This window comes from Marmota monax, unplaced genomic scaffold, assembly GCF_021218885.2.
Source record: "Marmota monax isolate L192 unplaced genomic scaffold, Marmota_monax_Labrador192_F-V1.1 WCK01_AAM20220418_F8-fsc00108, whole genome shotgun sequence".
NCBI classification, from domain to species: Eukaryota; Metazoa; Chordata; class Mammalia; order Rodentia; family Sciuridae; genus Marmota; species Marmota monax.
Genome location: NW_026694593.1, coordinates 3892663 through 3907667, shown reverse-complemented (window position 1 = coordinate 3907667; position 15005 = coordinate 3892663).

Sequence of the window (15005 nt, the reverse complement as noted above, 5' to 3'; positions counted from 1 at the left end):
TCAAAGACAGAATTTGCAGAATTCATTTTTTTAAGGCTGACTCGTATTCCACTATGTGTATATATACTACATTTCTCTATCCATTTCTCTGTTGATAGACACTTAGGATGATTCCATACCTTGGATACTATAAACAATACTGCAAGGAACACAGGACTACAGAAGCCCTTTGACACACAATTCCCAAGAGCAGTGTGGCTGGATCGTGTGGCATTTTTGAGGAACCTCCGTACCATATTCCATAATGGCTGATCTAATTTACTTTCCCTCAAAGAGTGTAAAGAGCCATCTTTTCCTAAAATCCTTAGCAATCCTTGTTATTTTTTTTTTTTTTGCCACTTTGGTAAAAACCATTCTAAGTGGTGTGTGGTGGTGATATCTTGTGGTTTTAATGTGATTTCTCCAATGATTAGTGATGCTCAGTACTTTTTTCATGAACTTGAAGATCATTTGTATATTTTATTTTGAGAATGTTTATTCAAGTCCTTTGCCCATTTTTAATTGTTTTGTTTTGTTTTATTTTACTATTTTATGGTAGTGCTGGGGATTGAGCCCAAGGTCTTGCAGATGCTGGGCAGGTACTCCACCCCTGAGCTTCATCCCCAGCCCTGTTCCATTTTAAAACTGGATTGTTTTCTTGATATTGAGTTATTTGAGTTCCTAATATATTTTGGATATCAACTTCTTATCATATATATGGTTTGCAAATATTTTATCTCCTACTGTGGGTTGTTTTTCATTCTGCTGACGTTTTCCTTTGCTCTGCAGAAGTTCTTTGTCTGAGGCACTCTTGTCTATTTTTGGTTTTTTTTTTTTTTTTTGAGTTTTCAGGTTTCATATCCAAAAAATCCTTGCCCAGAGCAATGTCATAGTTTTCTTTTTAATTAGTGTTTTGGTTAATGCAATAATGGGTTTCATTAGGGCATGTTTGTACATGCAAATGACATTCTTTGGTCATGCCCCCCCCCCCATTACCTCCCCCTACGACCTCCCATCCCCCTCCTCTTCTTTAATAATCTCCATGCTACTTTCATGTCCTGCTTTCCTGACCCCTGCCCCAGGATCTACATATGAATGAAACATGTGATACTTGTCTTTCTGGGTTTGGTTTATTTCTCTTAACATTATCATGTCCAGTTATATCCATTTTCCTGCAAATGACATAATTTTTCTCTTCTTTATGGCCGAAAAATACTCCATTGTTTTTATTTACACCTCATATGTCTTATTCATCTATCTATTGATGAGAACCTAGACTTATTGATTAGTGCTGTTATAAATATAGGTCTGCAGGCATCTGTAAGATTTTCTGACTTTAATGTCTTTGGGTATACACTGAGGATTGGGAAGAAACCTAAGGAGGTAAAATACCTCAACAATGAAATTTACAAAACACTGAAGAAAGAAATTAAAGAAGACACAGAAAGATGGGAAGACCTCCTATGTTCGTGAATCAGCAGAATTACTATTGTTAAAATGACCATATTACGGAAAGCGATCTATAGAATCAAAGCAATCCCCATCAAAATGCCACTGACGGTCTTCACAGAACAGAAAAAGGCAATCCTAAAGTTCATATGGAAGGAAAAAGACCCCAAACATTCAAAATGAAAAAAAATTAAGAATCATCCAAGCCAAAAGAGCAATGTTGGAGGTACCACAATACCTGATTTCAAAATATACGACTGAGCCATAGTAACAAGAAGTTGCATGGAGCTGAAATAAAACCAGACACAGACCAATGGAGTAGAAAAGAGGACCAGTGCAGCTACTGCCATTGGTTCTGGTAAGTCAGTGAGCCAAAGATCATGCCTTGGAGAGAAATCTGTCTTTAACAAATGTTGCTGGGAAAACCGGATGCCCCTATGTGGAAGAGTGACACTAGAACCCCCTCTCTCACCCTGCACAAAAACCAACTCAAAATGGACCTGAAACACGGAGACTGCCATAAGCACACACCAGGGGAACACTTCAGGACACACGCACTGGCAATGACTTCCTGAATAGGACGCCAGTAGTTCAGGAAATAATGGCAAGAGCCAAAAGCCAGATGTAGCACTTGAAAAGCTTCCGCAGCAGAGCAAAGGGAGCAGTTACCAGAGTAAGAGCTGGGCACAGAGCTGCAGCCTATGTTTTTCTCTAATAGCTCTACAATTTCAGGGTTTACATTTAACTCTTCAATCCATTTTTAATTGATTTTTTACATGGATAGAAGTAGGGTCTGATTTCACTCCCCTGCAGGTAGATATCCGGGTTCCCCTGCATGATTTATTGGATGGACCACACTTTCCCCATTGTTTGTTCTCAGTAACTTTGTGAAAAATAAATCACTGTAACCACATGGTTTATTTCTGGACTTTATCCTATTCCACGGATTGATGAGTTTGTTTTATGCCAGTACCATTCTGTTTTGATCATAATTAGTTTGTAATATATTTTGAAGTAAAACATTGTGATTTCTCCTGTTTTGTTAATTTTGCTCCAGACTTTTTTTTTTTTTGACTTTCCATCCTCTTTGCAGGTCTATATGAATGCTACAATTGCTTTTTCTAGTTCTGTGACCAATGGCATTGTACTTTTGGTAGGTATTGCCATGAATATGAGACCACTTCGAGTAGCAAGGACATTTTAACGATATCAATCTTTCCAATTCTTTAGAACAGAATATCTTTCCATTTATGTGAGTTTTCTTCAATTTTTCATCATTGTTCTATAATTTTCACTATATGAATTTTACTTTTTAAACTTACACCTGAATATTTATTATTTTTATCTATTATAAATTTTTTCTTAATTTTCTTTTGAGCAACTTGTTATTAGTGATAGTAATCTTACAGTGTTTTGTATGTTGATGTTGTATTCTATAGCTTTATTTAATTAATTTATCAGTCCTAACTTTTTTTTTTTTTGGTGGTGCCTTTAAGATTTTTGATATATGAGGTCATATCATTAGTGCAGACAATCACTTCTTCCTTTCCTGTTTGGATTTCTTTTCTTTTTTTTCTTTTGCCTAATTGCTCTGGACAGAATTTTGAGAGCTATTAAAAAGGAAGTGATGAGAATAAACATCTTTGCTTGTACCTTGTACTAGAGTAAAAGATTTCAACTTTTCACCAAGATATGGATTTTCCTTTTATGGCTTTTATTGTGTTGAAATACATTCCTTCTATACTTACCTGTTGAGAACTTTTATCATGACATGGTATTGAGTTTTGTCAAATGCTTTCTATGCATCAATTAGAGGGTCACATGCTTCCTATTCTTGATCTTGTTAATGCAGGGAATCACATTTATTGTAGCTATACTTGTTTTTAATAGTTTGATTTTTTTAACCCTCATGGTAGAGATAAAAATTGCTTTATATGCTACTCTTACAGTTGTAGGGAATTTTGAATAAGTCAATGCTCTACTTCTACCACTGAGTTTTTAACTTTCATATGTTTTATGTTATTAGCTTATATCCTCTTGTTTCAACTGAAATAAATCCTCTAACCAATTTCTGCCCAGGAGACCCTGTGGTAATACATTCCCTTAGCATTTGTTTAGCTGGGAATATCTTTATTTCCCCCTAATTTCTAAGGACAAACTTACCAGTGAAATAAAGCATTCTTGGCTAGCAACTCTTTGAGTGTATTATCCCACCTTCTCCTGGACTGCTGCAGTGTGTCTGACAAGACATCTACTCCAGCTGTATGGAGACTACCTTCAGTGGGACAATTTCTCTCTGGCTGCTTTCAGTATTTTTTTTTTGTCTTTGATTTTTGATAGTCTGATAATGATGTGTCGTGATGGACTCCCTTTTTGTGGAATTTCATTGGAGCACCCTGAGCTTCCTATATCTGGTCATTATCATCTTTCTCCATGTTTGGGGAATTTCAAGCCTTTATTATCTTAACTATGTTTTCTGGGTCTTTTCCTCTCTTCTGATAATGTTCCCACTCTGCCAAGGTGAGTTTCTTGATGACATACCACAATTTCCATTCGCCTTCTTCATTTTCTTTCATTCTTTATTTTTAGTTTTGCTCCATTGACTGGATAATTTCAACATTCTATCTTCAAGTTCACCGATTTTTTCCTTCTGTTTGATGAAGTTTACTGTTGAAGCTTTCTATTAAACTTTTGGTTCCATATTGTATTTTTCTCTAGTATTTATGTTTTTTTATTGTTTGTATTTATTTGTAAAACTTCTCATTTTCTTCATAAATTGTTTTCCACATGTAATTTAATTTTTGATCTTTATTTTTTTCTAGTTCTTTAAGAAGATTGTCCTGGATTCATGTCAGTCGTTTAATGTATCTCTGTTTCTTTAGGGTCCACTATTGGAACTTGATTAGTTTCTTTTTGATGGTGTAATTGTCCCCTGATATTCCCATAATCTTCTGTCCTGCATCGTGCCTACGTGTTTGAGGAAAAGCTATTTCTTCTAGCCTTCACTGGTCTTCTTTGGTGGATTGACATTCCCTATTTAGTCTGTCCTGGGATTCTGGTTGGGTCAGTCTGCTGCAGCCCTGGCTGTAGGATTTTCTAGTGGAGCTGGAATGTAAACTGTGCTCTGGAGTTGAATGGAATTGCTGGCTGTCCTCCCCAGTTTGGTGAGACCACTAGCTCACCTCTGAAGTCAGCCAGGGCTGTTGGCTGAGCTCTGGGGTTGTTTCTGGGCATTTTAGAAAGTTGTGTTTCTTATTAGCAAGGACTAAAGTTTGGGATTTATATGCTGGGCACAAAGACTGAGCAAGTTATCTTGGACTGCTCTTCAGGGTGAGGAAATTTAGAGAATGTGCTAAAAAAGGTCTGCATGCACACAGGCTGAGCCCCCATCCTAGAGTAACCTTAAGTGGAGCACTGGAGCTTGGTATATTAACCACTTGGCTGCTACGGAGAAGCCTGGGTGGGGCCAGATGTCTTTCTGTAGTTAAGTGCAACCTTGATCCTGATTTTCAGCTTGGGGAAGGGTTAAGGAGTATGCTCAGGATTATCTGGGTTGAGGCTCAGCAGCTGAGATCAGATGGGTTCAGTTGCTCCCTTAGTAAATAATAGCTGTGGTGCCCTTGAAGTTTAATTTCCTGTCCAATGGAGGTTCAGGGAGTGCACCAGAGCTGTGTAGGGAAGTCAGCCGAAGAGCCAACCTTGGGAGTCCCCTTGGCCATACTTACTGCACAACAGTGCTGTCTTCTAGACTTTCCGTCAGTTTACCTCTGTTGGCTGGAATGTAGAGCAACCAAAAGATCACGCTGTTGGTCATTTTGAGCCCTACACGTGTCCCTTGCTTCTAACTAGCACCAGGTGATGTCACCCTACTGACACCTCCGGTGTTTCCTGTAAGACAGGAGAATGCTTTGTGGAAGAGGGCCTAGAATGGTGAGGGAGCCGAGTGTTCGTGTCTAACTGACTCCTGTACAGACTGTGGGTCTCCCTGAGTCCTGTGTTCAAGCTGGGCCATCAGGGAGAGAGTCAGTGTGGTCAGAATGAAGCCTCTCTGCTTACCCTTTGCCTGTAGCTAATCTTAGTTCTGTGGTCCAAGGAAGCGTCTCAGCCTCATTCGGGAGTTCTGGGGTCTTCATGAGGTGTTCTTGTTTGTAGAGAGTTGCTAATTGGGTTTATGTGAGGGAGAGTGGAGCTGAGGAATTCTACCATCTTGCTGACACCACCTCTAAGATTTTATCAATATTAATCCTGTCAATCCATGAATATGGAATAGCTTTCCATTTTTTGTATCATTTTATTTTTCTTCCATCAATGCTTTATAATTTTCAGTGCACAGACCTTTCAATTCCTGGATTGAATTTATTCCTAAGTATTGTTTTAGTGATATTGTAAATGAAATTATTTTTTTGATTTCATTTTTTGGGATAGTTTGTTATTAGTGTATACAAACATTTCTGTATGCTAATACGGATTAAAGACTTAAATATAAGAACTCAAATTATAAAACTACTAGGAAAAAAAATATAGGAGGAAAGTTTCTCAATATGGGCCTGAAAAAAAGTTTTGGATTTTGATCACCAAAAGCAAAGGCAACAGAAGCAAAAACAAATGGGATTTCATCAAAATAAAAGGTTTATGCACAGAACAGCAAGAGTGAAAAGATAATCTGAATAATGGAAGAAAATATTTGTGAACCTTACATCCAACAATGAACTCATAGCCAGAATGTATTTAGGAACAAGAACAGCTCGGTAACAGAAAACAAATAATGCAACTTGAAAAGTGGGCAAAGGACCCTTTTAGACGTTTCTCAAAGGGGACATACAGATGTCCTACAGGTCTGTGAAAAGTTTCAACATCACTGATCATTAGGGAAATGCAAATTAGAGCCACCATGAGATATTACCTCCCAACTGTTAGAATGGATTCTATTCAAAAGACAAGAGAGAACAGCCCTGGGTAAGGAATTGGAACAAAGGGGAACACTTGTACAGTATTGGTGGGACTGTAGATTGGTTCAACCGTCACCATAGTGTACATAGCAGTATGTACATTATTGTAGTGTGGAGGTCTGACAAACAATGGAAAATTAACTACCTTATGATCCATCAGTCTTGCTACTGGTCTTATATCCAAAGGAAAAGGGCATTGGTAGTTGAGGAGGTTTCTGCATCTCCTTGTTTACTGCAGCATCATTAACAATAATGAGATATGAAATCCACCTGGGTGTCCCTCAGTGAATGAGTGGATAAAGAAAATATGGCATATGTGCACCATGGGCTCTCTCAGATTGTCCCTGCTGTCACCAGAAATCCCTTTATCTATGTTCCAGGGGCGTTTGTGCTCTTGTACACATCGGAAAGAACTTTTGGAATCATGGATTTAGAGAGGGAGAATTTTTTTTAATATTTATTTTTTAGTATTTGGCGGACACAACATCTTTATTTGTATGTGGTGCTGAGGAAGGAATCATGGATTTAAAAAGAGTAATTTTTAGACTGGAGAGGAAAAGGACACTAGCTTTTTCTATTCAATATGTATTTAGCATCTAAAAACAGGCTGCCACTCTTTCAAATTTACAACAGATTGAAATATTCACTGTAAGGTTTATTTGAACTAATTAAATTTTAGTATGTGAGAATTAAAGTCCCCTTCAATATTATTTCTTTTTGGTAAATATCTGTAATATGCTTTATTATCATGCTTGAGCTGAAATTCTATGAGGGCTGCAACTGTAATTTCAGAATGAAATCCAATGGGATAATGGTATTGTTTACACTAAACGTAGCCAACCTGTGGAATGGGGCACACGTACCCCCTCCACCATCATCCACCTCACAATTACCAACCATCTAAAAACAAGCTCGATGTCATTCATCACTTCTTCATCTCTTCCACATCTCTTCCAAACACATGAACCACTTTTTCTTTTAGTTGCTACCCATATCCTACAGCCAGGTAGACAGGGACACAGTATTCTCCTCCTCGTCCTTCTTAACAACCTCAGTTGCAAGCCTTATCACCGTAGAGTTCTAAGGGCCTTATCCTCGCCAACTCCTTTACTTGTCCACTTGCAGCCACGTGGGGGGCATGATGGTCCCCTCACCCCACACTTCATAGTTTTTCAGGCCAATGGCCTTGTCCGGCTGCCACTCCCAGTGAGCACTTGAAGGCTCTATTGCTCTTTGGGGCCTGGAGTGCAATGGGGGACTGACTGACGAGGCTGGGCCCTGAGGCTTGAGTCTTTGTAAACACCTCTGATAGTGCTCATCTCACCAGATCTGATATATTGATTTTTCTGAGTGATGGTCAAGGCTGCAAGGTGTTCAAAGGGAAGAGACGTGTCATGTGCATCTCGTGTGACTACTGTTGAATGAAGCGAAAGGGACAGGGCCTCTCAATGAATGGGCAAGGGCGGGGCAGCACGGTCAGGGAGGAGCAGAGGGAAGTAACTGGGTGGTCACAAGGACATCCTGGCCTCACCTATGAGACTTCGAGGCACGTGCCCAGGAAGACACTGGAGACAGGTAACTCTGAAGTGTCCAGCACTGTCACCTCCCCTGGCTGTGGAAACAGCAGCATGCTCAGGTGATGTGTCACCCACTCTGCAGGGTATAAAAGGCTCCCTGCCCTGGGCTCCTCAGAAACAGCCTTCTCTGCCTCCTGCACCCGGTGAGTGCCCCACAGGAACAGATCTGCAGCTCAGAGTGTGTGGGGAGACGAGCTCAGATCTGAGATAGAAGCTCAGGAAGAACCCACAGGGAGCAGCTGGGGGAGATGAGGGCAAGGGGGGAGATGGGGGTAGGAGTCAGGGAGCCACAAACTGCACAAGCCACAGGACCTCACGATCCTTTCCTGTTCTGAGCCTATTGTCACACGGATCCATCTGACATCCTCGAAGATGCCTTATCCAAATGCAAGCGTCCCTCCAAGCTCCCACGTCTCTCCCACTGGTCTTTGCTTAGAAATCAGCTGAGTTGTGGGAGCAGGGGAGGTCTGACAAGCAAAGTGGGGAGGCATTGGTCTGAAACTCTGTGCTCAAATGTTCGTGTTATTTTGTTCAAGGTCAGATTCTTGCCAGGATGTCCTTCCAGCAGAACCAGCAGCAGTGCCAGCCCCCTCCCAAGTGCCCCTCACTCAAGTGCCCCTCACCCAAGTGCCCCCCGAAGAGCCCAGCACTGTGTCTGCCTGCAGCCTCTGGCTGCGCTGCGAGCTCAGGAGGGTGTGCTGGCCCCAGCTCTGAGGGCGGCTGCTTCCTGAGCCACCACAGGCACCACAGGTCCCACCGATGCCGTCGCCAGAGCTCCGACTCCTGTGATGGCAGCAGCGGTCAGAAGTTTGGAGTCTCCAGCGGTGGCCACAAATATGGGGGCTGCTAATGACTTGAATCATGAAACTAAGTGAAAGCATTGGAGAAAAGGAAGTTCTGAAATGATTGGCACCGGCCCTGGCCTGGTCTTGCTGTTCCCTCTCTATTTCCTGCTGAGATGTTCCTGGAAGAGCTGAGTGTCCCCCAGAGGTCATCCTGCTGGTTTCCAGGAACTCAGGGGTTCATCTTCCTTTGTGTTCCTGTGAAGAATAAAGCTGCCCTCATTCACTGCGACCTTTAACACGTCCCTGTCTTTGTCACTCCTGGGCTGACCGACATAGGGTGCAGGAGCCTGCAGCAGGACAGGCACCTAGCAAGTCATACACACTCCCCAGTGCCCGAGACCCTTTTGAGGGGGGTTGTAGGTCGGGGTGAGGATGAGTGGTGGCTTTTCACATGGTCACAGTCAGGGGCATGAGTTGGGAGTTGACAAAGAGCCCTGGAACTCACAGGTAATAGGCCTCAGGGGCCAGTTTGGATCCTTCAGAGAACACCCCGGAAGCTCAGCCCTAGGTGTGGCAGAGAGGAGGAAAGAGGAGAAGCTCCAGCCTCCTTGGTCCTTGATCCTCTGGTTCTTCCAATCTCAGTGCTACGTGGTCCTCCCAACCTGGGCTGAGAGCCCCAGAGCTGATGGGAGTGATAAGAACACGATTGACAAGAGTGGTAAGTGATCAAACTCCATCAGTGTTTCTAGTAGGTAGAAATCAGCTGAGTAATGTTTCCCATTGCATTTTATTTTAAAAGAGTGAGATATAAATTTAATATGATGAATGCAAATAACTTTGTTATCTTTTGACAAGACATTGGTATTGCATCACCATCCTAATTATAGGACTCTTAAGAAAAAAAAAAAACAACTGAAGAAGACTTTAGAAACTGGAAAGACCTCCCATGTTCTTGGAGAGGCAGAATTAACATTATCAAAACGGTCACACTCCCAAGTAGTGTACAGATCTATGCAATCCCCATCAAAATACCAATGACAATCTTCACCAAACTAGAAAAGACCGTCCTAAGATTCAAATGGAAGAAACAGAGATCCGGGATAGCCAAAGCAATATTGAGAAAGAAGACGGATGCCAGAGGCATCACAGTGCCTGATTTCAAATTCTGCACAGCAGAGAAAGGAATTAACAGCACGAAGAGAGATCCTACAGACCAGGAGAATAGCTTCTCCACCCATTCCTCTCACAGTGGATTAATGTCCAGAATATATAAGGAACTAAAAAAACTTAGCACTAAAAACCTAAATCACCCCAATCAGCTAGGCGTGGTGGGGCAGGCCTGTAATCCCAGTGACTCTGAAGCTGAAGCAGGAGGATCGCCAGTTCAGGGCCAGCCTCAGCAACTTAGGGAGGCCTTAAGCAACGTAGTGAGACCTTGTCTGAAAATTAATAATAATAATAAAAAGGGTTGGGATGTGATTCAGTGACCTTGGTTCAACCCCTGGTACCAAAACAATAACAGCAACAACAAAAAAACAACAACAAACAAAACCCAATCCACAAGTGGGCAAAATGATTAAACAGACATTTCTCAAAAGAAGAAATATGAATGACCAACAAATAAATGAAAAAAAATGTTCAATATCTCTAGCAATCAGGGAAACTCAAACCAAAACTACATTGACATTTCATTTCACTCCAGTTAGAACTGCAATCACGAGAATATAAATAATAATAATGATAAATGCTGGCGATGAGGTGAGGAAAAACATGCTCATATATTGTTGGTGGGGCTATAAATCAGTACAACCACTTTGGAAAGCAATATGAAGAGTCCTTCAAAAAACTAGGATTGGAACCACCATATGACCCAGCTGTACCACTATGGGGAATTTATCCCAAAGAACTAAAATCATCATACTACAGTGGTCTAGGCACATCAATGCTTACAGCAGCACAATTCACAACAACCAAGTGAGAGAACCAGCCTAGGTGTCCATCCACAGATGAATGGATAATGAATATGTGGTATATATACACAATGGGGTTTTACTCAGCCATAAATAATAAGTAAGTCATGGCATTTCCTGTTGTGTCACAGCAATTCCTGGATGGGATTGGGGAACATCACGCTAAGTGAAATAAATCAGACTCAGAAAGTGAAGGGTCTAAAGCCCTCCCTCATATGCAGAGGTTAGAGAAAAATAAGGGAGAAAGATAGGGTTGGGGAATCCCATGAAAACAGAAGGGAGGTCAGTGGAGGACTGAGAGCGGAGAAGACGGAAAAAGAGAGGAATGTTGGAATGATGTGGCCAACTTACGCTGTGGGCATATATGAGAATATCACAGTGATTCCACGTTTCCATGTGTATATGAAGCACCAATTAAAGAGACTACAAATAAGTGGAAGGAAAACCTGTGGAGTAGAATAAGGGGCACCGGGGAGGGAAAGAGGAAGTTCTGGGGACTGAAAAGTATGCTCCATGCCCGTAGGTCTGATCATGTCAAAATGAACCCCAATATTATGTCTAACTATCATGTAGTAATAAAAAAATGTTTAAAATGCCTCAAAATTCCTTGACCGTATTTTCATGAGAAGTGGGCTCTCTATCCCCTATCTGGAGTAGATACAGGCCTGTGACTGCTTCAACCGCTAGGCCATGGTAGAAGTGATGTTGCGTGACTCCCAGTGAGTCACAGAAGGCCATCTGCCCTCCCGGGGTGCTGTGTCTGAGGGAAGCCAGGTGCTGTGGGAGGAGTCTGACCAACTGGGACCACCGTACTACAGGGTCCAGGTGTAAGTCCTCCAGGTGACACTCCAGAGGACGTTCCAGCTGTCCAGCACTGACTGCCAATCATCTGAATGAATCTTCTCGAATGTCCCTCCCAGCCAGGCCTTCAGGTGACCAGAGCATCAGTGAACATCTGACTGCAAGGGCCTAAAACAAGAATTACCCTGAGCCCTTCCTGAATACCTGATGTGCAAAGTTGTGAGAAAACTCAAGTTGTTGTTTTTACACTAAGAAGCTTATGGGGTAACTGGTTATGCAACAACAGTGATTAGGACACCCACTATTTTTCTCTCATTAATAACTTATCTTCTTCCCGCTAAAGGTATTGGCCTGCTGAGACGAGGAGACAATAGTCAATACATGCCTTTCTTAGCCACCCCCACCCCACAAAAATATCTTTTCATGCTTTAAAGTTTAGTTTCAGCTGGGTTTATTCCCCCTAGAGTGAGGCCCACCTCACAAAGGATGAAAATTGATAATTTTCAAGAAAATGTAGGTACCAATCTACATTAAGTGGGAAAGTGCCCACTTTAAAGGATGTCTGTTTCAAGTTTATCCCCCGTGCTTAAAATGTCACCTGGCACATTGGGATTCACAGTACTTTTGTTAGTCGCCTTTTTTCCTGTGGCCAAATTACCTCGGAAGAATGACTCGGGGAGGAAAGGTTGACCTTGGCTCAGTTGCAGGGGTCTCAGCCCATGGCCAGCGGGCTCCATTGCTTTGGGCCTGAGGTGGGGCAGACCTTGGTGGTGGCAAGATGGGGCAGAGAAAAGCTGTTCAGCTCATGGCAGAGGGGAATCAGAGAGAAGATACAGGAAGGGGTCAGGGACAAGATACTGTCCCCGAGAGCATGCCCCTCGTGACTTGCTTCCTCCAGTCATTCCCCACCTGTTCACAGTTCCCACCTCCTCGCGTTCAAGGATCAGTCCCTTGAATGGATTAATTTGCCGACGAGGCCCCACTCTCTGGACATGGCTCCTGGGGACTAAGTCTTCAACCCACGAGACTTTTGGGGACATCCCAGATCCAAATCATGACACGAGGGAACACTTGGGCTGTGCAGTTCAGGAGAAATTGGGATACCTAAGGAAGGGTGCATCTGGGGCTTTTCCTCGGATCCTGGGATCCTTGTTTCCTCTGAAATCACCTAAGCACTGGGATTCAGGTCAGCAGCAGCCCCCAGAGCTGTGGCCACACCCAGGGCCCCCAGACTGCTGACCACTGCCGTGTCACGGGAGTCTTTGGCGCTGGCATCAGTGGGAACTGCGGTGGTGCTCAGGCAGCAGCTGCCCTCAGAGCTCGGAGCACGGCCGGAGAAGGCTGCAGGCAGACACTGTGCTGGGCTTTTGGGGGGACCTCTGGGTGAGGGGCCCTTGGGAGGGGGCTAGCACTGCTGCTGCTTCTGCTGGAAGGGCATCTCCACGGGAGTCAGTGAGCCTGGGCAAACTAAAGCCAAGCGAAATGCGTGTCCATGCCGAGGTTCTGGCCAGCCTCTGCACATTCTTGGGTTCAGCTGGAGATTCTCTCCTGCTAAACGGCGTCAGTCCTTCGATCAGAATGGGGAGAAAGAAAATTAAGACTGATTTGGATTTAAATGGATCCCAAGAGATGGTTGATCCTTCCTCCCTTCTCTCCCTCCTGCCAGGAGGACAGATGACAGGTCTCCTGGGCAAGCCTCCGAGGTTTCTCTGCACAGGTCCCCACAGGCTATCCCATGACCCAGTGTGAACAGCGCCCCCTGCAGGTATCCACTGTCCCAAACACACAGAGCTCCATCACCCTCAGGGCTTCCCATCACTGAACCAGAGTGAAGGGGTGAGAGGGAGGGAGGACTTGAGGAAGCAGCAAGGACATCTCTGGGAGAGAGCAGACAGGGAGCAGGAGATCCTGAGGTCGGCTGCTCACGGGCTCCTCAGCTTCCTCCTCCTCCCAGTCTGGCTCTTCCTGGTCATGGTCCTGCTGCCCACCACCAGCCCCTCCACCACCCCACCTTGTCTTCCTACCTCCCTCTCCCTGTTGCAGAACAAACGTGTCTGCTCACCCTTCCAACTCCGTTCCTCCCCCCAGGAGGACCTGGTTCTGTGGGGGCAAGAGAAGGCTCTTCCCGAGGCAGCTGTGGGCTGAGAAACACGGGACCCCAGCCCTCAGTTCTGAGCTGAGTTATATAGTGCACAGCTCAAGTAGGGGTCCTTGTCCCACCCCAAGAGGCAGCACCATACTCCCTCTCCCTCCCTCTCTCCCTCTCTCTATCTCCCCCACCTCTCTCTCTCTCTCTACACACACACACACACACACACACACACACACACACACAAAACCAGGCTTTCAACAATGTGCTACATATATTTTGAGAAATGACAAAGGGTAAACAGGAAATTTCAATGACAGTCCCATCAACCATGGCTCAAACCCTCTGGCTGCCATCCCACTTTTATTTATCCGTTCAGCTCGCACACCCTGAATTCAGAACACGTCCCTTGTGGTCACTGGCAGTTTGGAAATAAACAGGATGCGTTTCTGCCCTTGAGTAGCTCACAGCCTCACAGGAGGACAGAGAACTGGACATTCAGCTCTGATCCTGTGAGCTAAGTGGTGGAGCACAGGTGCCCGCCAAGGCCGCAGCCCTGGGGTCACTGCCTGTGGGTGTCCACCACCGTTGCTTTGTCGATGCCTTCGGGAGGGAGGTAGTGTAATCAGCTCTAGTCTTGGGGAGTGATGGAGCTGAACTTGGTAGGCGTTGAGAACAAAATGTGAATGAGAGCTGGGGTAGGAGAGAGGGACTGAGGCCGTGGCTGGAGAAGCTCTTCAGAGAACTTCATGGCACCTGAAGTGCATCACGAGGTGCTGGGTGGGAGAGGAGAGCTGCGGTGAGTCTCCATGTAAAAATGTGAGGTCACTTGTGGGGACAACAGCAACCACAACTGACGATACAGGAAGGGAGTTCTGTTGTTGCTGTAATTGAAGCCACATTCAACTGACGTATTCCTGAACTCTAATCTGTGGGGAGCCGCTCTGGACAGTAGCTGTGTACACACCTTTAAGCCCTGAGTAAAGAGGTACTGAGCAATTATTGCTCCCCGCAATACAAGGACATTTACCCCACCTCGGATGATGAGGCGTGGCTTCAGGAGTAGGTGTCACCTGGTGGGGTTGATCTACACTCACCTGTTCATTTGTAATCCTACCCCTTGCCCTTTTTCGGATAGAATGTTCTAAGAAACAGTGTCCCCCAATAAAAGTCAGCTCTAGTACATGCGCCCCCCCCCCCACCTCCATCAGCCTCTCTTTCTCTTGCCCGCCTTGTGGGAGCCTGAGGCCGGGAGCTGGGAAAGTTGTCTTGAAGCTCAGAAAAAGGTATTCCACGTCTGCGTGTCTTTTTGCATCATCCCAAATTCACTCGAGTGACTTTGGTTCAGTAGCCCACGCTGGTCGGGGGCTGCACTAATCTTTGTCTCACAAATCACCAGAAGCTTT